This window comes from Ziziphus jujuba, chromosome 12 (assembly GCF_031755915.1).
Source record: "Ziziphus jujuba cultivar Dongzao chromosome 12, ASM3175591v1".
Lineage (NCBI taxonomy): Eukaryota > Viridiplantae > Streptophyta > Magnoliopsida > Rosales > Rhamnaceae > Ziziphus > Ziziphus jujuba.
The window spans coordinates 5222787-5249998 of NC_083390.1; the positions used below are offsets into that span (position 1 = coordinate 5222787).

General features: G+C 35.8%; 1 non-coding gene and 3 pseudogenes across 1 annotated transcript; 2 read left to right on the top strand and 2 right to left on the bottom strand.

Annotated features, from left to right (window-relative positions):
• Window positions 1–376: 376 nt before the first annotated feature.
• LOC107428439 (cytochrome P450 71B37-like) lies at window positions 377–1977 on the bottom strand (annotated as a pseudogene).
• A 5123-nt stretch (window positions 1978–7100) lies between these two features.
• LOC112493071 (cytochrome P450 71B20-like) lies at window positions 7101–14807 on the top strand (annotated as a pseudogene).
• A 7796-nt stretch (window positions 14808–22603) lies between these two features.
• LOC125418431 (cytochrome P450 71B9-like) lies at window positions 22604–24550 on the top strand (annotated as a pseudogene).
• A 141-nt stretch (window positions 24551–24691) lies between these two features.
• Window positions 24692–27031, bottom strand: LOC125418434 (uncharacterized). The gene is made up of 5 exons (XR_009635068.1): window positions 26554–27031; window positions 26389–26465; window positions 26127–26238; window positions 25804–25920; window positions 24692–25192 (listed from the first exon to the last, which is right to left on the bottom strand). It is a non-coding gene; the product is annotated as an uncharacterized LOC125418434 (transcript).
• Between the last annotated feature and the right edge of the window lie 181 nt (window positions 27032–27212).

The window sequence follows — 27212 nt, forward strand, 5'->3', positions numbered from 1 at the left end:
TTCAATTCAAGGGAACAAATATTTATTTTGTATCTTCAATTTATCCACATTTATTAACAAAGAACATACATTTATATGGTGATGAGATGTTTTCTGATTATAATAGAAATTTTAATTGTTTTTCTTATATTTGATGAAATAGATATTTATTTTATTAGAAGATTCTATATATCAAATTAAAAAAAAATTATTAAATTTACAAATAGCAAAATAGTAATTGGATATATTTTAAAAACAGAACTGTCAAACGGTAGTGCACCTATTTTATATCGTACAAAGGGTAGAAATGGAATTTTATAAGTCAAACCAGTGAAAATTGATATATATATATATTTTTTTTTAATCATTTACAATATTTATTTCCCCACTCTCCCATTCTAATGTGTTTTAAATCATGAGCTTCTAGTTATAAGTGTTAGTGGCTTACCACCTGACAAATCAATAAAATAAGTAATTGGCTGGATGAAAGTTATATTGGAGGGAGGTTTTTGATGAATTTTTAAATCAATAGAATTATTTAGTGAACCTTTTAGGGATGAATTCTTTTGGATTTTCCCAATACTTGGGGTCTTGTCCAATTCCCCAGGCATTCACTTGGATTAGCATTTTTGGAAAAATATCGTAACCATTGATTTTGGAGTGGGACATGGTTTCTCTTGGAATTAGCAAAGGAGCTGGTGGATGCAATCTTAAAGTTTCTTTTATTATCATTTTCAGGTACTGAAGTTGGTCAATGTCACTTTCACTGACTTTTCCTTTATCGCCAATCATATTTCTGACTTCATCTTGTGCCTTCTTCATTAATTCTGGTTTCTTAGCCAGCTCTGCCATTGCCCATATCATGGTTATTGCACCAGTATCTACTCCAGCTAAAAACATATTCTGTTTCACAAAACATATAATCAAAATAATAAAATATATATATATGTATATATATATAGAATTCCAACATTTTATTCTGCAAGGCATTGTCAACCAGTTTATGCTAGATCCTTCCCATCCTATTACATGTAATTGGGATCAAATATCCTATTAGTTACATGTAATCAGACATTCGATGCCCCAAAAACTACATGACAAGGGTCAGCAGAAAATTATTGAAGAATTCATAATACATTATAACATTATATAAATGGAGATTTATTATATCTATAGCTTACCATGGGGACTGCTTTGATATTGACTTCAGATAGCATAGCAGCACCAAATCCTGACTTCTGCTCTTTAACTATCATCAGAAGCACGTCAATAATGTCATCTTGGTCTTGTCTTTTTTCTCTCAGAACTTTGATGATCACTCAGAACTTTGATGATCATCAATTACTTGTTGTAAAAAATGATCCAACTCCTTAATACACCTTCAACTCTTTGATGCGTGCCTGTGATTCTATCTATAATCCATCCCACATATGGAACACACTCAGAAGCAAAATAGCTCCCCAATACTGCCTCACCTTCATGAATAACTTCATTAAATCTATGGTTATCAAAATTACTCCCTTGAAAACTTTTTCCAAAAGCAATTTTGAAAACCACACTAGCAGTCAAGACAAAGAGCTTCTCAGTAAGATTAGCAGGAGTAGAAGAAGTCGAAGATTTCGACATGAAAGCCATCGAGTTCCAATTCTTCTTCCCTAGACTGAACCCTCTTCACGGTAAACAGCTCAAAAAAACATATTTTCTTCATTTCTCTCCAGAGTAATCTCCATAAGGAGCGAAAGCAATGTCCCTAAAGTTGTAACTAAGTCTTCGAGGACCGGCGGATGAAGGTCTACTGCAACAGTTTAGGTAATGAAGTTTCAAGACCATTTTCGCAGCCTCCATGGACGAGACTATCACCGTTGGGGTACCACCAAGATGAAGAAGCATGACAGGGCCATATTTGTTGGCAAGTTTAAACAAAGATTGGTGGGATAGCTCACCAAGTTGGTGCAGGTTGCCTATAATAGGAAGCTTTGGTGGGGGCTGGTGGAAGATTGATCATGGTGCTTTCAGTCTCATGATGAAATTTTATTTTCTTTTTCATGACAAAGAGTAGGGAAAGAATTAGAAGAAGAGGAAGCAAGAGAAGGGTATGGAACGGCATTAGAGCTCTTAAACTAAGCTCTCTCTTTATCAATTTTGGGACTTCAGTTGTCACAAATTTGTTCATCTTTTATCGATGCTAAAAGAAGCGGGTATTGTAAGGCCAAAACAAACGTTTATGGCATGCAAGAATGTTCAACTTATATACGTCCATTCACGGTCAGTTATATACTTATCCATTTTTTCTCAAAACTAATCAACACCTACCATTTTCTTATCCAGTTAGACCCCATTGCTTAAATGTGGGCCCAATTGGTCCTAAATTTATATGATAAATATCTTATATAGCTTTCAATGACTATAATATCTAAATCTGAACTTTAGTTTCATATATCAAAATATTTGATAAAAATTTTGACAAATCAACCTTATCGGACAATAAAATTTTAGTCTAATTTTACATCACATACGTCAAATTGTTTGGAACATTGAATAGGTCCATATACATTATCTTATAATATATTTAGGTGTGACAAAATTATGAGAATCGATTTACTTAGGTTTTTTTTTTTTTTTTTTTTCCTTTCTCTTTATTTTATATCTTGGTATAGGGACAGTTGGAACTGTTATCTACTTCTTATATATTTTAATCAATTCACAATAATTGAAAGAAACATTTTTTTAGATTAGAAATGTAACACCCCGTCCCAAACCATGTCGGAATTTTTGCACGTTGACCAAGGTTGATCGTTGACCGAGTAGGTCAAAAGTTGACTTTTTATTCCAGTTGAAATTTCTAGTTGACCGTGGCGAAGTGCATGATGCCCCGAGTTTGTAGACTAGTAGCACGTCAAAAACGGAGCTACGGTTTGAAAGTTATGGGCAAAACAAGTCGAGGTGCAAACTGTCTAAAAGGTGTCGGGAGTTGACTTTTTATCGTTGTATAATTTTGTTTTGACTGTTGTATGGTTGTAAAGTACTCGTCGATACGAGTTCATAGACTAGTGGCATGCTTAAATTGAACATCTGGTTAAAAAGTTATGGACGTGTGAAGTTTGCCGGATACCGTAATATTTTATTATATCTGGCTTAAGTGCACAGTAACGCCACGTGTCGACACCTGATTGATCCATGTGGGTGAACAGTGTCACCCACGGTGGCTTTTATTTGACAAAAATGACGGGGGAGGAGAGAGAAAGAGAGAGAGGAGAGAGAGAGAGAATCGCCGGCCACCGGAGTTGTCAAATTTTCTGACCGATTCTTGCTACAAACGCCGGCCAGACGGGAGCGCCTCCTCATTCCCGGCCGAACCCCAAAATCCCACGGCCAATCGACCGGCAACGCGCCCGGATCGGGGCTTTTTCCGGCGGCGGTGCCGAATCCTTCAACCGCCGAGATCTCCACATTCCGGCCTCCGTTCTTGTCACCGCCGGTTCCATTGGAACCTTCTCCCTTCAAGCTACAAAACCTCCAAAAATCACGGCCATCAGCCACCGCACGCACCGCCGCCTGCGATGGTTGCCGGTGACCGCGACTGCTTGCCGGAGAAATCCCTGTTCCGGCGAGTATCCAGTCCTGTCTCCGGTCCCTCTCCACTAATTCCGACCCCCTGAATCCAAATCCGGCGTCCTTTTCCTCCAATTCGCAATGGTTTGGGAGAATCGAAGAGTTGAATCCCGAAAGCTTTCCAGCGAGATTCCGGCCACCTCGGGTCCGATCTCCGGGAAGTAAGACCGGATCCGTGATCCTCGTCATTCAAGCTTCGATTCGGTATACTACTCGTCAATTTTGGTTATCGTTTGTGTTCGCTCCCCGGGTATCCATTTGGGAGTTATCCGATTAAAATATTAATATATTTGGTTTGGTGTATTGTGGATGTTTTAGGTGCACGTGTGGGTAGTGGAGTTGATCCTGCGGAGGATCTTAGCTGATATACGTGCTTAAGGTGAGTGACCCACATTTAAAAATATTTTGGGATAATTAATTATATTTATTTGGTGTTTAATTGATATCTGCAATTATGCTCATGTGGTGCAATTTAATTATAATTGTGGAAAATTATTATTTTACAAGTACATATATGTTTGTTGGTGCTAAACGGAATTTTGGGTTATTCAAAAACCCCGATTTTTATTATGGTGATTTAATTTTATTTATTACGCATGAGCAAGGTATTTTCAGTAATAAATCGTATGTGGTTTTAATATTATTTTTGGGCATAATTGGTTTAAATATTTTAAGGAAATTATTTGTTTAAATTGGTGGTTTAAATTTTATAATTATGCCCGTGGAATATTATTTGATGGACTTTGTGCTACGAGAAAAAATTATTTTTATATTGTTATTGATGGTTTCGTACCGGGTATGTTAAAGGAAAATGTGGGATGGTGAAATTGAAAACTGGTATATTTTCCACGGTGATTTTTGGAAAATCGGTACGGTAATAATTAAATTAATAATTATTTTAAACGCACTCATACAGTATTGGTGTTCCGGTGTATATGTGGTTAGCGCGCAAGTTATTATGTCTCCCGTGAGTTGCCATTGGACCGAGGGCAGGTAAGTTTTATATAGTGCACATAGCCACCCCCCTCCACGACCGAGATGACGATTTCAGCAGTGGTACTGTCGGGACGCCGAAGTGCCGTATGCAAGTTTCTCTCTTTAATCTTCCCGCCAGTCGGTGCTCGGGACGCTGGGTATCGGAGGGCATCACTGGTATATGGTGTGGTGCGTCAAGTATAAATTTTCGGATAAAGAATTTTCAAACCCCAAAGTGTTGAAAAATTATTTATTATATTTTATTACATTTTATTTATATTTGAGGTATTTATCTATTGTTTATTAAATTAATTGATCCCTTGGTTTTTCGGGAAATACGAATATCGGATTTTGTGAAAATGTTTTAAAAAGGGAATATTTCCAACGGAGTGAATAGTGAGGATTTTGAGAGAAATTATTACTTTCAATTGTTTATTATTTATTTATTTATTTAATTGTTGGTATTAATTAAATCCCTTTATTTGTTATATTATTAATATTCAAAGTGTTTAGTAGATAGAGTGACTCACTGAGATGATTAGCATCTCACGTTTTTAAATTCCGTTCCCTTAGGTGCAAGGGGTGGTAGACGTTCTTCCGGAGCGAACCAAATCTCCGTCGCTGTCTTAGTTCGAGAAGTACCTTTGTATTCGTTTATTTCAATTGTAATATTTCTTTCCTCCTTGTTGTATTCTATGCTTAATAGTACTTCATGAAGCTCTGTATACTGTCCTGGACACTTATGTATTATTTATGCACTGGATTACTGTTATTCATATGAAGTGTTGTAAAATTGTGGAATCAATTTGTAGTATTGCAGGAGGAATATAGGGATGAATATAGAAGTGTGTTTCAGTACAGGAAAATTGTGGTAAGTCCAACCCTTAGGGGAGGTTCTGCCGGATTTTCCTTTGGAGGGTCCGGTAGGGTTTCCTTGGGATCAGGGCTTGTCTAGGGTTCCGGAGGGGAATTTTGGACGGGTCCTGACAAGAAAAACTTCCATATGTGTTACCACAAGCTAATGATAGATTGCCATGTCATTTAAAATTGTTTTTTTATTAAAAATGGAAATAAAAATTCATAGTTTAGAATTAGGTTGCCATTCTTTCTTCCTTAAGGGTTTTTCCGATCTGAGCGCATTTTACCATTGTTGACAGAATCTGAAGCTTTTTGTAATGAAAATCATGTTGTTTTATCGGATCTACACAATGAAATCTTTCTTATTTTACAGGATCTTGCATTGATAAATAAGTAAGTTTTTCAGCCTTTCTCCCTTCCTCCCTTGTCTTTTTTCTTCTTTTTTTTTAAGTTTTTATTTATTTATTTATTTTCAAGAGTCTTGTCTTCCATTTTACGAATGGCTGCATTCAAAAATGGGTTTAGAGATAACGCTTGCTCAAAAACGGATTTAGAGAGAGAAACGTTTGTCTTTGGCAAGAAGGTGAAGTTTTTTGTTTAAAAAAAAAATTGAATTAAATATGTGATGTGGCATTAAACCACTGGGGGCATATAGAAGATGACATGGCAGCATATTATTGGATTGTGTAACACATCAGATTTATAATGTGTTACCACCTTCATATAGAAATTTGATAAGGATGTTTATGTGATCCCAACTTTTTGCTATCCTTAAGAATCTATGAGCATCTTGTACTGTTCAATTTCGAAATATAAATAGCAGAAAAAAAAAGAGTAGTTTTCATGTTTTAAGCTAGTTTTATTTTGATATATTGTTGTCATGGTATATGTGCTCATAAGTTGAGATGTATATGTAGGAATTGTTGCGACATTTTGTGTGCTGTTGCTTCATATCCAAGTCAGCAAGTTGTTATTTTAGTACAATTTTGGACTTATGTAGTATTATATTTACTTTTATAACTTTCTAATCAATTTTCAAATTTATCCTTTCATTCAATGTTTTTTATTATATATTTTTCCTTTTTTTATTTTATGCTATGCCCCTAGGCCTTCCCACCCCAAAAACTCGAACGCAGCGTCCATTGGCCAGGCTGTGGTGCTCTCACCATTGAACTCCCACGTGAGTCTTATATATTTTTCCTTGTTAGGCATAGATGTTACACATACCCAAATATATATATATATATATATATCTATTTAAATCAACAAAGTATTAGATTTTCAGTAAACATTTCTTCTTTGTTTGATGTGCAAATAATGAAGTAAGGACTTTGTGTATTGTTTGAAAGAGAATTAGCTATGAATTTTCAAAAAGTTTCATGAAATTACTGGTCTAAAATCCATAGAAAACAATTGATTTTTTTAAGGAGACAAAGAAACAGAGAAAGTAACATACATTGATTCTTATATAGGTAGATAGAATTATAAATGGTATATAGCAAAAGAAAAAAAAAATTGAATTGATTCCTTCTAGAAGAAAGCTTAAATAGAATAAATGCACCATTGAAAAAACCAAAAAAGTTGGCTTAATAAATAACTATAATATTTGAATAAAGTTACAAAAACACCCTAATTTCATGGTGACTTAATACATAACCCTAACACATTTTATTACAAAAAGTGCCATCTCACTTTCCATTCCCACTTTTACTATTACTATAGATAATATAGATATAGGAGTACGAGACACGCCTCACCACATCTTCGTTTCCATACTATACCAAATTTCGTTAAAATCAGAATATCCTTATATAAAAGTAAGAAATTTTGTTGCAGAGATCTTTGTTAAGCTGTGAGAAATTAAATGGCTCTAGATGCTCCAGTGTTGCTTCTGTTTCTACTTCTTCTCCTACCTCTACTCTATTTCATGAAAAAGAAGTCAAAACTAGATTGTGTACAGAAGAAGAACCTCCCACAAGCTCCCCCAAAGCTTCCAATAATCGGAAACTTGCACCAGCTTGGAGCTTTGCCTCACCAGTCTTTATGTAAGCTTGCCAAAAAATATGGCCCTATAATGTTTCTTCAACTAGGAAGTGTACCGACTCTCATAATCTCCTCTGCAGAGGCTGCAAGAATCGTATTAAAGACCAACGATCTTAATTCTTGTAGCAGACCTCCATTGGCAGATGCTAGAATACTCACTTACAATTATCTGTGGTGGCAAGTAAAGCCACATTTGCTTATCAATTAAGTAAATTGACTAGTCAAAGGAGGTGGAAGAATGTAGAACTTGCACGTATAGGTGGCAAAGAATTAATACAAAGTATGATTTCAACTATTGACAACTTGCATTAGAAATTCAACTTCAATTAAAATACTTCACCGCCTCAATCTTACCGCTTTCAACATCTATATATACATCATCCCATTTTAGAAGGAAGGTGATTCCATTTTAGTGTGAGAAATACACATAGAAACAAAGAGAGAGAAGGAGAGTATTAGAGAGAAAATTTCACCTAAATATTCGTGTCTTTCCTTTGTTAGAGAGTATGTGTTTTTCTCCTATTATAAAAGGGAGAGTATTGTTAATTGTTCTCTCCTTATTTTGGAGAGAAATTATTTTATTCTTTTGCTATAATAAAATCCTTCTACAATTGCCAATTATTTTGTGTGTATTTTATTTGATTATTTTGCACACAAATTCTCATTTTTATCATTTCTACTTCAGCTGTAATTGTGAGTTTTATGCCTCAATTTCCTAACAAGTAGTATTAGAGCCTGGTTCATAGGTATCTGCAACATGGCAGCAAAGTACGAAATAGAAAAATTCAATGGGCATAATTTCTCATTGTGGAAAACGAAAATAAAAACAATTTTAAGAAAAGATAACTACTTAGCGGCAATTGGCGAAAGGCCCACGGAGTTCCTTGATGATGATAAGTGGAATGAGATGAATGGCAATGCTATTGCTAATCTGCATCTCGCACTAGCCAATGAAATATTGTCAAGCGTGGTAGAGAAAAAAACTGCAAAAGAAATTTGGGACACTCTCACCAAATTGCACAAGGCCAAATCATTACACAACAAAATTTTCTTAAAAATAAGGCTTTACACTCTTTGGATGATGGAGTCAACTACTGTGATAGACCACATCAACACCCTCAATACTTTATTTTCACAACTCACGGAAATGGGGCAGAACATCGATATTGGTGAACGTGCTGAAATTTTATTTCAAAGTCTACCTGATTTGTATGATCAACTCATTGTCAACATAACCAACAGCGTAGAAATTTTAGTCTTCGATGATATTGCAGCCGCGGTTCTGGAAGAAGTTAAGACAAATCGGGAAGCTCACAACAAGTTAAAGCTTTGGCGATGACGAGAGGGAGATCAACGGAACGTGGCCCCAATGGGAGTCAAAATCAGAGTAAGTCAAAATCCAGAAGCAAGAAGAATGTCAAGTGTCATTACTGTGGCAAGAAAGGGCACTACAAAAGAAAGTGTAGGCATCTTAAGAAGAATGAAGAAGCTAAAAGAAAAGTTGTTGAGTCATCAAAAGTTCAAGGTTATGTCACAAGTACCTCAGATGATGGTGAAATTTTATACAGCGAAGCAACAATAGTTACCGAAGGCAGAAGAAAATTTGCTGATATTTGGCTTATGGTCTTAGGAGCAACATGGCATATGACCCCCCGTAGAAAATGGTTCCACCAATATGAACCTATCTCGGGAGGATCTGTATCCATGGAAGACGATCATGCCTTGGAGATTGCTAGTATTGGTACCATTAAATTGAAGATGTATGATGGTACAGTTCACACTATCCAGAAGGTACAACATGTGAAAGGCCTAAAGAAAAATCTATTGTCTTTGGGACAGTTAGACAATAGTGGGTGCAAAACCCATATTCAAGATGGAATCATGAAAATAGTTAAAGGCGCGCTTGTGGTGATGAAAGCGGAAAAGATAGTAGCAAATCTGTACATGCTTAAAGGAGAAACACGACAAGAAAGAGAAGCTTCTTCCAAGACCCAAAAAGGTTTCATTACCATTTTGTGAGCATTGTGGTATTAGTAAGCAGCATAGATTAAAGTTTAGCAGATCTAATGCTAGAAGCAAAGCTATCTTAGAGTTGATCCACTCCGATGTTTGGCAAGCACCAGTTCTGTCCCTAGGGGGTGCAAGATACTTTGTTTCTTTTATTGATGATTACTCTAGGAGATGTTGGGTATATCCAATCAAAAGGAAAGTGGATGTATTTCCAGTTTTTAAAGTATTCAAAGTGTGGGTGGAACTTGAATCTGAGAAGAAGATCAAGTGTTTGAGGACGGACAATGGAAGAGAATATACTGGTGCAGAATTTGATAGCTTCTGTCAACAAGAAGGTATCGAGAGGCAATTCATAGTGGCGTACACTCCACAACAAAATGGAGTAGCAGAGTGAATGAACAGAACCTTATTGGAACGTACAAGAGCAATGTTGAGAATTGCAGGGATGGCCAAGTCATTTTGGGCAGAAGCAATCAAGACCGCCTGCTATGTGATCAATCAGTCACCATCAACTGTAATTGATCTAAAAATGCCAATGGAGATGTGGACTGGTAAGCCAGCTAATTATTCTCACTTACATATATTTGGAAGTCTTGTTTATGTTATATACATTACCCAATAAACATCAAAGCTAGATCCAAAATCCAGAAAATGTATTTTCTTAAGGTATACTGATGGAGCTAAAGGGTACCGCTTGTGGGACCCCACTACCCATAAGGTAATAATCAGCCAAGATGTGATATTTACTGAAGATAAAATATAAGAAAACAAAAATGATAGCACGTTGAAAGAGAAACTAGAGACTACTATAGTTTAAGTCAAAGAAAGGGAAGAACAAAATGTTCTGGATTCTTCTGAAGCAGCATCGGAGCACGATGAATAAGAGCAAGCTGAGTTTGCAACTCCACAAATTTGACGGTCAACTAGGAAGAGGAGAGAACCAGCTTGGCACTCAAAATATATTATGGAGGGTAATGTTGCATACTGTCTTCTAACAGAAGATGGAGAGCCATCAACGTTCCAGGAGTCTAAAAAAAGCCCAGAAGCTTCTCTGTGGATGGCAGCAATGCAAGAAGAAATTGAAGCTCTCCATAAAAACAAGACATAGGATCTTGTTCCATTACCACAGGGAAGGAAGTCTATCGTAACAAATGGGTTTATAAGATCAAACGAGATAGCAATGACCAAGTGGAGCGTTGTCATGCTAGATTGGTGGTGAAAGGATTTGCTAAGAAAAAAGGTATTGATTTCAATGAGATATTTTCTCCTATTGTTCGACTTACAATAGTTCGTGTGGTCCTGGAAATGTATGCTACATTTTACTTGTATTTAAAGCAATTGGATGTCAAAACTGCATTTCTTCATGGAAAACTTGAAGAAGAGATTTATATGCTCTAACCAAAAGGTTTTGAAGAAAAAGGAAAAGAGAACTTGGTTTGCAGGTTGAACAAATCTCTATATGGTCTCAAACAGACGCCAAGATGTTGGTATAAAAGATTTGATTCCTTCATCATGAGCTTTAGATACAACAAACTTAATTCAGATTCTTGTGCTTATTACAAGAGATTTAATGATGGTGATTTTATTATTTTGCTGTTATATGTTGATGACATGTTGATAGCAGGCCCCAACAAAGATCGTATTAAAGATTGAAAGGCAGAGTTGGCTAAGGAGTTTGAAATGAAGGAGTTGGGACCAGCAAACAAGATTCTATGGATGCAAATCTGCCAAGACAGAAATAATAGGAAGTTATGGCTTTCTCAGAAAAATTACGTGAAGAAAATTTTGCAGCGTTTGAACATGCAAAATTGTAAGCCAATTCTTACCCCTCTTCCTATTAATTTCAAGTTATCCTCAAGTATGAGTCCTAGCAACGAGAAAGGACGAATGGAAATCTCTCGAGTACCATATGCATCAGCAGTGGGTAGTTTAATGTTCGTTATGGTATGCACAATACCAGACATTGCACAAGCAATGGGAGCTGTTAGTCGGTACATGGAGAATCCTGGTAGAGAGCATTGGAATATTGTGAAGAGGATCCTAAAATATGTGAAGGGTACCTTAAATGCTGCATTATATTATGGAGGATCAGACTTTACTGTCAGAGGCTATGTTGATTCGGATTATGTAGGTGATCTTGACAAAAGCAAGTCCACCACGGGATATGTGTTTACTCTTACTGGAGGAACTGTAAGCTGGATTTCAAAACTACATCCGTCGTGGCTACCTGTACAATGGAAGTAGAATATATTGCAGCTTCACAAGCTAGCAAAGAGGCAATTTGGTTGCAAATGGTACTGGAAGAGCTTGGACACAAACAAGAGAAAATAACTCTGTTTTGTGATAGTCAGAGTGCTTTGCATCTAGCAAAGAATCCAGCATACCACTCGAAAACAAAACACATACAAGTTCCATTTCACTTTGTTCATGAGAAGATGGAAGAAGGAAGTGTGGATCTATAGAAAATCCATACTAGAGACAACCTGGTAGATTTTCTGACAAAGTCAATTAGTACTGACAAGTTTGTGTGGTGTAGATCATCTATTGGCCTAGCAGAAACATAAGCAAGCATGGAAATGAAATGGCAAGTAGAAAGGATAGAAGGCTTATAGCAAAAGAGGCTTTAAGTGGGAGATATGTGGTGGCAAGTAAACCCACATTTGCTTATCAATTAAGTAAATTGACCAGTCAAAGGAGGTGGAAGAGTGTAGAGGAGGGGGAAGAATGTAGAACTTGCACGTATAAGTGGTAAAGAATTAATGCAAAGCATGATTTCAACTATTGACAGCTTGCATTAGAAATTCAACTCCAATTAAAATACTTCACCGCCTCAATCTTACTGCCTCCAACATCTATATATACATCATCCCATTTTAGAAGGAAGGTGATTCCATTTTGGTGTGAGAAATACACATAGAAACAAATAGAGAGAAGGAGTGTATTAGAGAGAAAATTTCGCCTAAATATTCATGTCTTTCCTTTATTAGAGAGAGTGTGTGTTTTTCTCCTATTATAAGAGAGAGGGTATTGTTAATTGTGCTCTCTTTATTTTAGAGAGAAATTATTTTATTCTTTTGCTATAATAAAATCCTTCTACAATTGTCAATTATTTTGTGTGTATTTTATTTGATTATTTTGCACACAAATTCTCATTTTTATCATTTCTACTTCAGCTGTAATTGTGAGTTTTATACCTCAATTTCCTAACATTATCTAGACGTAGCTTTTGTAGCTTATGGTGATTATTTGAGAGAGAGGAGGAAAATCTATGTTCTTGAGCTTTTCAACGCGAAAAGAGTTCTGTCATATCGATCTATTAGGGAAGAAGAAGTTGATTCTCTTATAAATTCCATATCTGAATTATCTTATTCATCTTCTTCTAGTACTCCTGTTAATCTTACTAAGAAGCTTTTTTCCCTCACTGCTAGTATAGTTTTTAGGATTGCTTTTGGAACAAGTTTCCAAGAGAGTGGTTTCGACTGCCATAGATTTCATGAAGTTGTTCATGATGCTTAGGCCATGTTAGCAAGCTTTCCAACTACTCAGTTTATTCCTTATGTGGGATGGTTTATAGACAGGCTATCTGGTTTACATCAAAGATTTGAAAGAACTTTCAAAAAGTTGGATCAATTTTTTCAACATTTAATTAATAATCATATCATTTCTGGAAGAACATAGCAAGATCATGAGGATATTATTAATGTTCTGCTGAAACTTATGAAAGAGAATACTGGCTTTGCAGCCGCTAAGATCTCTCATGAAAATATAAAAGCAGTCCTCTTGGTAAGAAATATGTCTATCTGCTAAATATATATATATATATATATATATATATATGTATATACACTTGTTTTGCCTTGTATTTTAAATAAAAATCCATATTTTTCTTTCTGCTAATTAGCTCTAAAAATGTGAAATAGAATGTGTTTTTAGGAGGAGTAGATACTAGAGCAATTACTATGATTTGGGCAATGGCAGAGTTGACTAAGAAACCAAAACTGATGAAGAAAGCACAAGATGAAGTGAGAGATTGCATTGGAAACAAAGGGAAAGTTAGTGAAATTGATATTGATCAGCTTTAATATTGTTAGAGAATCATGGAAAGTGTTAGCCATGAAACATGCAAAATCGAGACCAAGGCAAGGTAAAAGCTGAAATGCCTTGGCCGAAATTATTAACCTAGTTTGTTTCATATTTGGTTTGTATTTTAATTCTAGCAAATTGTGTAATCTAGGCTAGATAAGTTGGTGCACAAAGACACCAAAATATGTTGTTTAAAGTATACTAGCCAAATTAGGGTCTAAGAAAAACCAAGCACCTAGATGACATGGAAAGCACCTTGGTGACAAGGATGGTGACATGGAAGCTACTTGGTGACATGGAGCTTCACCATTCGGCCTTTCTCTCAACCAATGCATGGAAGGACATGTGTCATCATGCATGAGGACTACTTCACCATGAAGCAACTAATGAGGCAGCAACACTTGTCAACCAACCATGATGCATGTGGCAAAGTTACTTTACACATGTTGTTTTGCTTCACCATGAAGGACTTATTTGTATTGGTCCTTAAAACCAGTCATGGGTTGCTTTCACACCTATTTTGTGTGCTATAAATATGTATTACAGTTCCATGAATGAATATATTGAATTTTGGAGAAATATACCTTACCAAGAGAACACTAAAACCGGCCTTGTTACAAATTTTTCAACAGCTTATTACATCAAAGCCGAGATACACCTTCACTTCAAATCAATTTCAATCCTTCATACCTTGTTTTCTTTTGATTAACCTTGCCCTCATTCTTTCAAATATTTGAAGATGATAGTGAAAGAGACTCTGAGATTGCATCCACCAGCTGCTCTGCTTCTTCCAAGAGAAACTATTTCTCACTTCAAAGTCAACGGTTATGAAGTTTACCCAAAAACAACAATCCAAATCAATTCTTAGGCAATAGGACGAGACCCAAAATATTGGACAAATCCTGAAGAGTTTATACTAGAAAGGTTCAATGATAGTCCTATTGACTTAAGGGACAACATTTCTAGTTCTTGCCTTTCGGATCGGGTCAAAGAGTTTGTCCTGGAATAACCATGGCAACTACTATAGTGGAGCTTGGACTTGCAAATCTGTTGTACTGGTTTGATAGGAAATTGCCTGATGGAATGAAAGAGGGAGATATAAAAATGGAAGAGGAAGCTGCTATGTCACTTACCATCTCTAAAAAAATTGCTTTCAGCCTTGTCCCTATCAAGTACTCTACAATACAACAGAACATAGCCTGAGTTCAGGAGAAACCTGTAATTCAAGAAAATATCCTTTTACATATCTCATGGTATTTACTTCATGATAAACAATCTTAATTCTTTACTTTGTCTAGTAGTTAATTAAAACCCTTAATAGCTCTTTCGGTAGTTTTTATGTTTTTGGTTTTCTGTTTCTCTTATGAATCCCTATCATTGAAAACTCATATAATTTGTGAATACGAATGAATTACGTAGTTATGAAATCAATATGCATAGAAATGAAGTGCACATAAAAAAAAAATTTCAACACAGATTAGTTCATTAATTCTTTTTGGAAGCTTTTATTGATTAAAATCAGAAGGAACATTTCCAATGATATCATGTTCATGTGTGTCTATTAAACCTAGGAAGTGCAAGGCCAAGATATTACTATGGGTAGGTAGCAATGATTTCTCTAGGCCCATTATTATTCCTCCTCTACCTTAGCAGTGAGGTTGGCCAACCTCTTCAGTGATTTCTCAGCTGCATGTCTTGCTTGCTGTCTCTTCTTTGAACATGACCTTTTCCCACTCCAACATAAATTTCCTTTGCCTTTTTAAAGTTCTGATATGACAGAATCCAAAATATTAGGCGTCAATTAGTTCAATGCCGGCTACTTAATACTAATAAAACAACCATCAAACTGGATTTGGAGCTTATAATGTGTAAACTTTATGCAAACCATCAAGCTCCCCATTAGATAAAAAATCTAGTAACATAACCACAGTGAAATAAGTTCCAAGTTTTTGCCCATCAAGTACAGTTTTTCAAAAATAAAAAGGTAATATTTAAAACATTACGCTTCTTTATAAACTTTTAACATTTTATTTTTGGACAAGAAGATTGTGTTTAATGGTTGAACATGAGAATTAGTGAGATATTGGACAAGGAAATTGGGTGTTATTTATTGGGTATTTTGATTACCGATAGTGATAGATGTGGATAAATTGACAGATTTGGGTTTAACAATTTTGTCAAAACTTAAGCTTTTAATTTTCCCTTTTTTTGAACAGCCCATATGAAATTGAGTATCCCCGCGAGTAACTTGATGAGGACATGACCAGGAGCACCCCAAGATGGTGTCCAGAGCCACTTCAAATCTCTACTCGACCAATAACTAGGACAAAAGCAAAAAGGCTTAAAGAAGCACTAAATGGTTTAATCCAAGAGGTGTTCACATCCCAAGGAAGCAAGTTCCTTGCTGAAGATGAACCAAAATTGGTTCATATGATTGGAACGGAGGATACCAACATAAAAGAAAGCCTAACGCATGGAATCCAACAATATGGTGATGTTGCACGATTTGATGACATGGATGATAATGTGGTATCATTATGATGACATGGCACTTTTGCCACGTGGAGGATGATATGCACCTACATGGCATTGGCTAAATTTTATAATTAGGAAATATTAGTTTTTATTTTATGTCTTGATTGGATTTTGGCATGTTGCCTATTTTATTTTCTGAATTTACTTTTATTAGGTTTTTAAATTACTTTCCTATTCTTATTAGGAAATTAGGAGATAAATTAGATTTCCTAAACCTATCAAAATTAGGTTTTCTAAACCTAATTTTCGTCCATAATTATTTTTAGTAAATTTAGGAAAGGTTTGTAATTTATTTTGCCTATTTAAAGGCACACAAGTTATGAATAAAATTCAGATTACAATTTTGATTCAAAGTGAGAGTGATTCTCTTGGTTCTCTAAGAACTATATCGAACTTTTCAAGCTTTGCTTGTGGAGTTCAAATTTGACTTATCAATAGGTTATTCCGTACCCTATTATGGCGTCTTCACCATACCAAGGTCCTTACCTCAAATCTAGATAACTAGTTGAGGTCTTCCATTGATAACTTGTAATTAGACGATCCAATTCAATGTTTGTTACGGGTTTAGAGGCAGGTCGCTCTAGGTTCGTATCAATTTGGTATCAGAGCTAGTTTCTATTTACAGGTTTGATCTATCTATTTCTTTTCTTTTGTTTCATTATTTTTCTTGGTTTTTTTGGCAATTTTTAGCATTAGGTTAGAAATTGCATCTTTGATTCCTTTGGTTGTTCTTTGCATTTGGGTTGTTGCATTTTTCTTTGCATTTTTTTTTTTTTTTTGTTTTTTTGTTCTTCTTCATTCATTCCGATCAAATCGTATTTAAAAAAAAAATGAAAAAAAAAAAAGCAAAATTCGTTCTTAAATTTTTTTTCTTGTTCCTGTGATTTGTGGCATTGAATTATTGAGATTTTAAGAGAAACCAGGTAGTGAAATTTTTTTTTTGGTTGATTTGAAGAGCACCAAAAATAAGCGAAAATCAATACCGAAAATAAGGTTTGTTGAATATTCACTAATTCCACTTTGCAAATCTCATTCCAATTTGTTCTTCACATTCTAGTTTCTTTTGTTTCTGCCAAATTTCTTGTTAAGCTTTCATCATTGCCTTTTTCTTGTTACTTTTCATTCTATTTGTTTTTTTAACCTTATTTTCATAACTGTTTGGTAGGTCTATTTGGATTGTTACTTGCCAGTTTGTTTTAGTTTGAAATTAGTTTGCAAAGAACCAAATAGAATTACTAGAGTGGTAAAAGGCAAAAGAGGTGAGAATTATAGAGGGTAAAAGCCGAACTATAACTAGAGTGCAAACACGAGTGAATTGAGACCTTGAATTTGAGCGAAACATATGAGGGAGTGTTGTGAGGTCCTTTTTACTAACAAGTTCTACAGAAAAAATCATGTCACAAGACCAAAGCAAAGAAAGTGTGGAAGGAACTCCAAGTGTGGCTGATCGGAAGTTATACATTCAAGCCATGGTGGGAGAACTTCAAAAAGCACTACGGTTGGAGATGGGGCAGATCCATGATCGGTTGGATAGGATGGAATCATCTATCCAAATGCCAGAGCAACGACCTCCACAAAGGTTTGCTCATGGACGTGGTAGAGGAAGAGATATTCCAAAAAGGGGAAATTGGGAACGAGTGGGAGATGACTATAAGGAAGAAGAAGAAGACATTTGATGCGAATCCGCCCGAACCAGTACAACCGACAATCTGCTGGGGTGCCGATCCGTTACAGATGAAGGTGGGACCGATCACTAGAGCCCTAGCCAAGAAGTTCAAGGACATTATTGCTGTCTTTATACAAGGAATAAGTCATATTCAAGAGTGGTTGGCCATATCTAAAGAACCAAGGCCTGTTTTACTCATACAAGCAATAGAAGCCAAAACGGGCCCGGGTGACGGTTTTGGTACATTTTTGGAGTCCGAGAAGCATGAAATGGTTCCAATGCTTTATGGGTTCAATACATATGCCTAAGAGGTCATGGAATCAAGTTAAAGCAGCCTCAAATGCAATCAAAAAGGGCTTGTACGGACAGCTTCAACAATTTGGCCGAATTTGCTGTATTGCTTGCTGGCTTTATTGTATTTTACTGTATTAGCCTTTTCTTATTTTTCCAAGCATGGGCAACGTGTGGGCCTTCATATTCAGTTTATTTGGCATCCTACAAAGCATCTAGAAGTTGATTTGAAGCTCAATTTGGTCAAAGATTGGTCAAAGTCAACTTAGTCAAAAAACTAGTATTATAGTTTCCTAATTTGATTCTACTTTTTGTTTTAGGAAATTACCATTACTTTTTAGTTTATATTTATTTATTTTCTGGAAAAAATAAGTTTAGGAAAGTTATTATTTTATTATTTTCATTGTAAATTAATTAATTCCTAATTCAAAATAAAGGAATTAATTAATCAAAATTAGATTAGGAAAAGGAAAGTTTCGGCCAAGGTAGAATTCTTCATTGAGTGGCCGGTTTTTCCTAGGGTTTTTAGGGTTTATTTTGTTTCTTTCAAAGCCTATTTAAAGGCTTATTTTTCATTAATAAGATAACTTTAAAACTTGGATTTGATTGAGAAAATACTTGTGAGATTAATTATCTCTTTGTTCTTTGAGAACACCTAAAACACCATTAGAGAATTGGTTGTTTTAGCTTGACTTATCAATAGGTTTTCCATCCCCTATTGTGGCGTCTACATTATACCAAGGTTTCTAACCACAGGTTGGTTAGGGGTTGAGGTCCATTCCATTAGAACTTGAACTTAATTAAAGATCCGGGCTAATATAATACGGGTTTAGGAGCAGGTCGTCCTAGGTTCGTATCAACATTGGTTCGAGAACCAATCAATTCCATGGGAGAGAGAGGTTAGACCAGGCAATGACTATGGAGGAATTAAGATGAAAATACCATCATTCCAAGGTAAAAGTGATCTAGAAGCATATCTCAAGTGGGAGAAGATAATTGAGATGATATTTGATTGTCAGAACTACTCCGAGGCTAAAAAGGTTAAATTAGCCGCTGTTGAATTCATGGACTATGCTATTGGATGGTGGGACAAAGAGACACTTTCTAGAAGGTGAGCGGATCAAAAACCTATAGATACATAGGAGGAGATGAAGGCTTTGATGAGGAAGTGTTTCGTACCTAGCCATTACTATAGAAGCATTTTTCAGAAACTACAAAGCTTGTCTCAATGGAATAGGAGTGTGGAGGACTATTATAAGGAGATGGAAATCCTTATGATGAGAGCCAATGTTGAGAAGGATAGGGAGGCTACAATGGCACGTTTCTTGGCTGGTTTGAATAGGGAAATAGCAAATCAAGTAGACTTACATTATTATGTGGAGATTAAAGAGATGTTGCACATGGCCTTCAAAGTAGAGCAACAACTCAAGAGGAGGGGTACCACAAGATCTAGTATTGCTTAAAACACTTGGAAAGCAAGCCCAACCACATGGAAACCCAATTAGCCCAAGTTTGAAGATAAAGCCACCACATGGCCTAAATCCGAAGTTAAGGCCGATCCATCCTCATCCAAGCAAGTAAGTAAATCAGATTCATCTTCAACTAAATATCAAGATATCATGTGCTTTAAATGTCAAGGTAGGGGTCATATTGTAAGTCAATGTCCAAATAAGAGGGTTATGGTGATTCGGGAAAGTGGAGACATTGAAACTGAATAGGAAGAGTCAGACAATGAATCCATGCCACCATTGGAAGACATTGGTGATGAAGATGAAGGAGATTACAAGTATCCAGTTGGTGGGAACTTGTCATTGGTTGCTAGAAGAGCTCTAACTGTGTATAAAGATGAGAAGGAAGTGCAACGGGAGAACATCTTTCATACTAGGCGCAAAGTCAAGGATAAGGTATGTAGTATGATTATTGATAATGGGAGTTGTACTAATGTTGCTAGTGTTACTATGGTTGAAAAACTAGATTTACCCACTATAAAGCATCCACAACCATATAAGCTACAATGGCTTAATGATTGTGGAGAGTTGAAGGTGAATAGGCAAGTGAAGATTGCATTCTCTATTGGTGATTATGAAGATGAGGTTATTTGTGATGTGGTACCAATGCAAGCTGGTCATTTGCATTTGGGACGTCTGTGGTAATTTGATAGAGATACTAATCATCATGGTCGTACTAATAAGATTGTCTTCAAGTTCAAAGGTAAACGAGTAGTGCTTGTGCCAATACTCCTAAACAGGTTTTTGATGATCAATTGGCTTTACAAAGGAGGAGAGAAGCTGAACAACAACAAAATCAAACTTTATCCAACCATCAAGAGAAGAAAAAGAGTGGTGAGGATGAGAGTGCGAGTAAAAAAGAAGAAAAAAAGAGTGGAAAGAAAAAAGAGAGTTTTTATGCAAAATAGAGTGAGATGAAAAAAGCTTTTTTGTTGTAAAAAGTCTATGATTGTAATTATATACAAAGAAGCATATATGAATCATTTAACTAATCCTGATGAATTTGTTTTGCCTAGTTCCATTGTTTCTCTTTTACAGGAGTTCGATGATGTCTTTCTCAAGGAGATTCCAAATGGGTTACCACCGATTAGAGGGATCGAACATCAAATTGATTTTGTTCCAGGATCAACAATTCCAAATAGACCGGCTTATAGGAGTAATTCAGAGGAGACAAAGGAACTTCAAAGGCAAATAAGTGAATTGCTTAAAAAGGGATATGTTAAAGAAAGCATGAGTCCATGTGTTGTACCTGTGTTATTAGTCCCTAAGAAAGATGGAACATGGAGAATGTGTGTAGATTGTAGAGCTATTAACAATATAACTGTCAAATATCATCATCCTATTCCTAGGTTAGATGATATGCTTAATGAATTGTATGGTGCATGCATGTTTTCAAAAATTGATCTTAAAAGTCAAATTCGCATGAAGGAAGGTGATGAATGGAAAACAACATTTAAAACAAAGCATGGTTTGTATGAGTGGTTGGTTATGCCATTTGGGTTAACTAATGCTCCTAGTACTTTTATAAGACTTATGAATCATGTTTTGCGGGCTTACATTGAAAAGTTTGTGGTTGTGTACTTTGATGATATCTTTGTATATAGTAGGAGTTTAGAAGAGCATGTAGGGCATCTTAGATTAGTTTTAGATGTGCTTAGGAAAGAAAGATTATTTGCAAATATTAAAAAGTGTGATTTTTGTCGAAATGAGCTTGTATGTCTAGGACTTGTTGTGATAGTGTTTGATCCAGGAGATTGGGTTTGGTTATACTTAAGAAAGGAAAGGTTTCCAGAGCTACAAAATTCAAAGTTTATGTCACATGGGGATGGACCTTTTCAAGTTCTGGAGCGGATTAATGACAACGCTTACAAATCAGATCTTCCAGATGAGTATAATGTAAGTGCTACCTTTAATGTCACTGATTTATCTCCTTTTTGTGCAGGTGATGATTTGAGGATAAATTATTTTCAAGAGGAGGGGAATGATGAGGACATGACCAGGAGCACCCCAAGATGGAATCCAGAGCCACTTCAAATCTCTACGGGACCAATAATCAGGGCAAGAGTAAAGAGGTTTAAAGAAGCACTAAATGGTTTAATCCAAGAGGTGTTCACATCCCAAGGAAGCAAGTTCATTACTGAAGATGAACCAAAATTGGTTCATGTGATTGGAACAGAGGATGCCAACATGAAAGAAAGCCTAACACATGGAATCCAACAATATGGTGATGTGGCACGATTTGATGACATAGATGGTGACATGGTATCATATGGTGACATGGCACTTTTGCCACGTGGAGGATGATATGCACCTACATGGCATTGGCTGAATTTTATAATTAGGAAATATTAGTTTTTATTTTATGTCTTGATTAGATTTTGTCATGTTGCCTATTTTATTTTCTGAATTTACTTTTATTATATTTTTAAATTACTTTCCTATTCTTATTAGGAAACTAGGAGATAAATTAGGTTTCCTAAACCTAACCCAATTAGGTTTCCTAAACCTAACCAAATTAGGTTTCGTAAACTTAACCACATTAGGTTTTCTAAACCTATCAAAATTAGGTTTTCTAAACCTAATTTTCGTCCATAGTTATTGCATAATTATTTTTAGCAAATTTAGGAAAGCTTTGTAATTTATTTTGCCTATTTAAAGGCACACAAGTCATGAATAAAATTCAAGTTACAATTTTGATTCAAAGTGAGAGTGATTCTCTTGGTTTTCTAAAAACTATATCGAACTTTTCAAGCTTTACTTGTGGAGTTCAAATTTGACTTATCAATAGGTTACTCCGCACCCTATTGTAGCGTCTTCACCATACCAAGATTCTTACCTCAAATATAGGTATCGGGTCGAGGTCTTCCATTGATAATTTGTAATTAGACGGTCCAATTCAATTTTTGTTATGGGTTTAGAGGTAGGTCGCTCTAGGTTCGTATCATAACTCCTTCCTTGTAGACATGGACTTCGAGTGGTTATATATGAAGGACACTGATTTGCAGAAATTATAGATAAGCTCCAATGGCACTCAATGCTCTAAACATGTTGCTTCTTTTTCTTCTTCTTCTCTCTCTATTCTTTTTCCACGGAGAAGAAGTTGAAAGCTGTGAGACAAAATAACAACCTCTCACTTGGCCCTCCCAAACTTCCAATCATAGGAAACTTGCACCATCTTGGTACTCTGCCACACCAATCTTTATGCAATCTTGCCAAAAGATATGGCCCTGTAATGTTTCTTCAACTCGGCGGTGTCCCAACTCTTGTATATCCTCTGCAGAGTCTGCAAAAGTCGTCTTAAAGGTTAACGATCTCAATTCTTGTAGCAGACCTCAATTGCCAGGAGCTCTAACACTCACTTACAATTATCAAGATGTAGGTTTTACACCTTATGGAGATGACTAGAGAGAGATGAGGAAAATCTGTGTTCTTGAGCTTTTCAGTGCGGAAAAGGGTGCAGTCATATCGGTCCATCAAGGAAGAAGAAGTTGATTCTCTCATCAATTTGATATCTGAATCTTCGTCTTCCGCTACTCCTGTTAATCTTACTGAGATGCTCTTTTCCCTCACTGCTAGTATAGTTTTCAGGATTGCTTTTAGGACTACTTTCAAAACAAGTGGTTTTAATAACCATAGATTTCATCAAGTGGTTCATGATGTGGAGGCTATGCTGGAAGCTACTCAGCTGCTGAGTTCATCCCTTATGTGGAATTGTCGACAGGCTCTCTGGTTTACATCAAAGGTTTGAAAGGACTTTCAACGTGTTGGATCGGTTTTTCCAATATGTAGTTGATAATCATCTTAGTGCTGAGAGAACAAAAACAGACCATGAAGATGTTATCGATGTGCTGCTGAAATTAGTTCGGGAGCAAACAGGGTTTGGAGCTGCTCAGCTCTCTCAAGACAACATAAAGGCAGTCCTTTTGGTAAGCAATGTCTATATTACAAGTGCTTTTTGATCTCATTGGTAAAAGAAATTGAGCCCTATACTTGTTTCTGCTTATTTGTGATGTTTTTGAGACAGAATGTGTTTTTAGGTGGAGTGGATACTGGAGCAATAACCATGATATGGGCAATGGCAGAGCTGGCCAAGAAACCAAAACTGATGAAGAAGGCACAAGATAAAGTTAGGAATGCATAGGAAACAAAGGAAGAGTCAGTGAAAGCGACATTAAACAGCTTGAATACCTTAAGATGATAGTGAAAGAGACTTTTAGACTGCACCCTCCAGCTGCAATTCTTCTTCCCGGAGAAACCATATCACAATTTAAAGTAAATGGTTTTGAAGTTCATCCTAAAACGATAATCCATATTAATGCTTGGGCAATCGGACAAGATCCTGGTTACTGGAAGAGTCCTGAAGAATTCATCCCTGAATGGTTCGTTGATAGTTCCATTGATTTTAAAGGGCAACACTTCAAATTATTGCCATTTGGATATGGACGAAGAGTTTGTCCTGGTATGTATGTGGCAACAACAATGGTGGAGCTTGGACTTGCAAATCTGCTATACTGGTTTGATTGGAAATTGCCTGATGGAATGAAAGAGGAAGATATAAACATGGAAGAGGAAGCTGGTATTTCACTTGCCATCTCTAAGAAAATTGCTCTCAACCTTGTCCCTACCAAGTACTCTGGAAAGCATCAGAAGATAGATTGAGGAGAAACCTATACCAACAGAAGATCTGCTTTTAAGAGTATAAGAAGCTATCATTTTTTCATGATAAATAATAAAAGTTCTGTTGCTTTGGTCAATAATCTAAACCAGTAGTAACCTGCTTGCGTTGGGTCTAAGTAGTCAAATAATATGCATTGTAAAATCTCTATATTCAAATGACTTGCAAATTTATTCAAAAATAAAATAAAATAAGATAAAAAGGGAAACTGAAACCTAACTTGATATTGTGACAATTCATTCGTTATTTATGATTACATATGCTCATATGATATTAAATGTACAATCTCTAAGCATATATTGTGTTCTGTTTAATTCATAAAAATGGAGAGAAGATGAGTAAGATGGAAAGCAAGAACAGAAGAGAAAAAAAAAAAAAAAAATTCTGTAATTGCTATCTGTAAGCATGGTCATAGTCATAACATGAAAATAGAGAAACTTCTAACTAGCATTCAAGTGAAGAAAGATTGATCAATATTATCATTGCAAACAAAAAAGACATGGAAGAATGAAGATGCTCTAAGCTAATTTTTTTTTCACTGTACTTCTTCTGAAAGATCACAATAAATACAAAAGGAAAAAAGGAAAAGAAAAAAAAATGTATAATTATAAAAGAGGTTCAGAAAGCTCCATTTCATTTGAACTTTGTTGTTGCATGTCAGACCGGCTGGAACCTACAAAGTCCAGCCCCAGCCATTGCCATGGCCAGTACATATCTAGGCCCATTTCTACCCCTCCTTGTGTCTTCCCAGTGTTCAAACTCTTCAAGCTGACGGGTAAGTTCCTCTAATCTTTCCCTAAGCCTTGATGCCCTCGTGTCTGCCAACCTCAATGACTTCTCAGCTGCATCTCTTGCAGCCATGGCAGCTGCTGCTGTCTCTTCTTTGAACTTGAGCTTCTTCTCTGACTCTAAAATGGCTCCCTTTGCCTCCTCAAGTTCCTGCTTAAGTGCTGACAGCTGCAGGAATGACCAAAGTCAAATTGAGTTTCAACCAGAACTAATGTTGAAACATGCTAAAGGAACCACATGTTGAATATTAGATCAGTTATAGGATATTTGATTAAGTACTTTTAAGAGACAAACTAATAGATACAATCTTACAGTTGTTAAGAGTTAAGATTTGCACCAATGACCTATGCCTAACCACCCAGCCTTTGCCTCTTTACCTCCTAATCCAACTTCCAACTTCCAAGGCTTAAGGGCCAAAACCTATAATTTCAACATAATATCCAAGACTTGTACGTGTGCTCATATTTCTTAAGAATTCGATAGCTATTCTAAACCATCTTGCAAGTTTTTCCAAAGTTCTCCTTTCCTGTTAATAGACATTGGTTGTCTTGTCTTATCTATATTCTTCACTTTTTGCACTAAATTCACTATTGCTGATAAATATAACAGTTATATAAGAAGTTCTTATTCAGAAATTGATCCCAAAATATTAGCACTTTCAAGTAGCTGTTCTAGTATTCAATTTCTGAAGAGTATTAACAATGACATCTAACCAATAAATAATAAATTGTTCAAAGTGACTGAGTGTGTACCAAGCAATATTAATAAAGACATCTAACCTATGCCACAAACTCTTGTTCGACAGCTCTACCAGCAGCAGCTTCGTCCTCTGCTGCCACTTTCCATCTTGTAATTTCTTCTTCAGCAGCAGCAATGTCCATCGTTAGTCCTTCAATCTGCAACACATTTAAAATAACTTATAATCCAATGCTGTAAAATGCGAATAAAGGACACACATGTCTCATCTGGTTGATTCATGAACAGTGTTCCGCATAATTATTTAATTTATACGAAATAATGATATTATAATCAAACAGCAACTTATAAAGAATGTAAAGAAATATTATTTGCTAAAGGAACTGTCAACATGTAAATAACATACACTTTCATTTGCCACGCTCTCCTTCTCTGCAGGTTCCTCAATTTGATGCATTCTATGTCCAAGCCCCTTGGCTTGAGCCTCTATGTGATCTTTAAGTAAACTCGACTCGGCCCTTAATACAGAAAAGCAGTAAAAGATAGCAGAAAGATAAAATGTCAGGATATTAGAAAATGTAATTTATACACAAATTTAAACATGTGAATAGGGTGCACTTGTAAACATCAACATACATCGGTGGTATAGTTTGAGCAAGATAGATTACCTTAATTTCTCCACAGAATGCTCGAGCTCAATGATCTCAAGCTGAGATTCCTTAACAATATTCTCCAGAGCACCAGCCTGCGCATAACGGCTCAGCAATGACAAATGGGGCTTTGAACCATAAACCAAAATTCAGACAACACAAACCACTTCCAAAGTAACTTACCAAATTATATATTTCATCTTCTGTCTCATGAGCATCCATTTTGTCATTAGAAGTTGGAAACCTCCCCCAACATGCTTACTAAATTTGAAATCAATTCCAGCCTCTCGTAAACCATTCTCTGCAACTTGAAACAATTCATTTGTTTTGGTAGATGGATTTGATGTCATCCTCTTGGACAAAGCACTCCTAAGCAAAGATCCAATATGTTCTTTTTCCTTAACTAACTGAGATACAGTTTCATCCAAACTCTTTATTTCACGATTCTTTTCATCGATTACATCCTTCTGTCTTTTTCAATAACAACCCTGGTCAATTCATAAATGGATTCCATCCCAGCTAAAGATGCACGTATGTTCTCCTCCATATCTGTTTGTTGAGGTAGAAACAATGACTCAGCAAACTCTGACTGATCAAAATAAAAGAAAAGGAAAGGAAAGTTGTTTTTCCAAATTTGGAAAGGCATCGATTTTAAGTGATAAATATGAAATAATCAGTTCTTTACGTAGATACCTCAATTATTATTTTCCAGATTAATTAAATAGTGGTATATTAAAAAAAATAGAAAATTAAGAAGTTGTCCAGCAATTTGTCAGCAAAATTACAAAATTAAGAAGTTGCATTTGGATACTTTCTAAAATACCAATATAAAAAAAATAATT